This window comes from Ursus maritimus, unplaced genomic scaffold (assembly GCF_017311325.1).
Source record: "Ursus maritimus isolate PB19 unplaced genomic scaffold, ASM1731132v1 scaffold_2, whole genome shotgun sequence".
NCBI classification, from domain to species: Eukaryota; Metazoa; Chordata; class Mammalia; order Carnivora; family Ursidae; genus Ursus; species Ursus maritimus.
Window position 1 is genome coordinate 17,822,010 of NW_024424452.1, and position 2,284 is coordinate 17,824,293.

Sequence of the window (2,284 nt, forward strand, 5' to 3'; positions counted from 1 at the left end):
CCCCCCCCCCCCCCCCCCCCCCCCCATCTCTCCCCAGGCAGTGTTAGCTCCCTGGTGGTGGGTGGGGAAGTAGGGAGGGCTTCCTCCCTGGTGCAGGAAAGCAAGGTCAGCTATGCTCCTCTTGGCCCCTAGGGGGCAGCAGAGGGAAGCAAACAACAGCTTTGGAAGGAAGGTCCACTCAAAAAAACAGCCCAAGAAGGGGCTGGTCCAGAAGACACCTTAAAACGTCTGTTTGCTTCCCAGTCTTCCTGTCATCCCTCCTCAAGGCTGGAGTAAAATCAGCTTCAGACCTTGGAGACTGAGGAAAATCCCACCAAGCGCTGAGAACAAGGAGAGGAGTCAGAGAGCAAGGAAGGACGGTTCATCTTGGGTCTTGGTGCCGACGCTTGATTCACTGGAAGACGCCAGGGAGACAGGCCTGGATTCTGACCCCTGCCTGCTCCTTCCTGAGCTTCAGTTTCTCCGTAAGAATCCCATAAGGGTTCAATCTCTGGCCAAAGTGCCTGGCACGCAGTTGGTGCCAAATAAATGTTCACGGGCTCTGACTTGAATGACTCTCAGAGCCGGCTTCAGTGTGTGGTGGGAACCTGACACATCTTCAAGAGGCCTCACCTCCCATCCACCCCCCTCATCCCCTGCTGGCCTCCTGGGCAACCTTCCGGAAACACCCCCGGGTCACGTCATGCTCCTGCTCCACAGCCATCACTGGCTCCCATGCTCAGCACATGCTGGCCTTCCCTTTCCCCACCCCTATTTACAGTTGAGAACACAGAGGCTCCGAGAGACGGGTGTGGCCCAGGTGTGGCCCAGCCCGGATGAAAATTCAGACCTTCTGCCCTCAACCTGGGACACCTAACACTCTCCAGCTCTAATTCCCCTCCTTAGTGAGGCCCCGGGTACTTTCTCTCCCATCCTCTTTTCTTTACTCCGCTGCATAGACTACCACGTGCAATTACCGAGTTTATTATCGGTGTCCTTGTTTATCGTTGCCTCTCTCTCAAGAACATGAGCCCCATGAAATCACGGACCTGGTTTGTCATGTTCACCGAATCCCGGGCACAGAGCAGGGAGTCAATAAATTCTTCTTGAACAGTTGTTGGAAGAACTAAGACAGTTTCAAAGAACAGGCCGATCTAATGAAGTTGGATCCTTTCTCCTCGGGAGAACCCGCCCCCTGGGACTTCTTTGATTGCATGGAGCTCCAGAGTCCCTTCCTCCCCTGGGAATACTCGCCCGGAGCAGCAAGCAGCCTCTGAACACAGCAGCACGGGGATTGGGGTGGGGAGGGGGCTTGTGTAGAAAGTCTGGAGTGGTGTCTTTACCAGGGGAATAAAGAGGGTATTATGCTTAGATACCTTGAGAATGAATGTTTAAAAAACCTCACCGATAATTGTTAATTGACTAATCCCTTGCTATAATTAGGAGGGCCCAGAGGCCGGGGATGCTACGGTTTCCCAAGCTCTGTTTTGAAGATTTAAGAATCAGGAAGGGACTTAGGAGGCCCAGAACCAACGCCTTTGTATCAGTCGACTCCAGAGACAGTCGGAAGCAGAATGCAAGTGGGCCATGTCCCTTCAATGCATATTCATACTTCCTGAAAAGTAGTAATTTCATTATGAATAGCAACATTTTTTTTCTGGCCAGTTTTGTTGAATATAAAAGAGAGCATAATTCCCAACTGTGCGGCTCGATGAGTTTTCATAAACTGAACCCACTTGTGTGAGCGGCCCCCAGAGGCCCCTTACCATGGCCCTCCTGGCCACCAGGCCACCTCCCAAGCGTAACCGTCATGCTGACTTTGAGCACCGTGGATTGGTTTTATAAAACATGTTTTGGGCTTTGATTCTAGGTTCGCAGATTCAAATGAGCACCCCCGCCCCCCCAAACCCAGGGCCCCCACAGGTGTCCTTGAAGATGGAAGGGCCCCAGACCTGCTGTGACCCCTCATGTCCCCTGCAGGGGACTTCTGCCAATGGTTACCGCGGTGGGCATGTAATTTCATCTTGCAAAAGAAGCTAGATGTCTAGATTTTGTATGAAATCTCATGATTACTGAGCGTTGGTAACTCGTGAAAATTTAACACGCTGTGGAGGCAAGTCCAAGCAGGCCATACAGAACACGCTTACGGGCCAAATTTGGCCTGCAGGCTGTCAGTGGGGGAGACCTCAGGGGGCCCCCGGGCCTGCCGGGGAGACAGGTGTGGACACAGGCCTGGCAGCTCAGAGGAGGCCTGGGCAGGGCCAGGGAAGCCTCTGCAGCAGGGCGATGTTTAAACAGGCCTTTG

General features: G+C 53.3%; 1 long non-coding RNA gene across 1 annotated transcript in view; it reads left to right on the forward strand.

Moving 5' to 3' along the window:
• The window catches only part of LOC103657809, a 16,729-nt gene extending 14,752 nt beyond the window's left edge, over positions 1-1,977 (forward strand). Inside the window, exon 7 of the long non-coding RNA XR_005836018.1 lies at positions 244-1,977. This is a non-coding gene — a long non-coding RNA (uncharacterized LOC103657809). The remainder of the gene's footprint in view (positions 1-243) is intronic.
• The last annotated feature ends 307 nt before the right edge of the window (positions 1,978-2,284 follow it).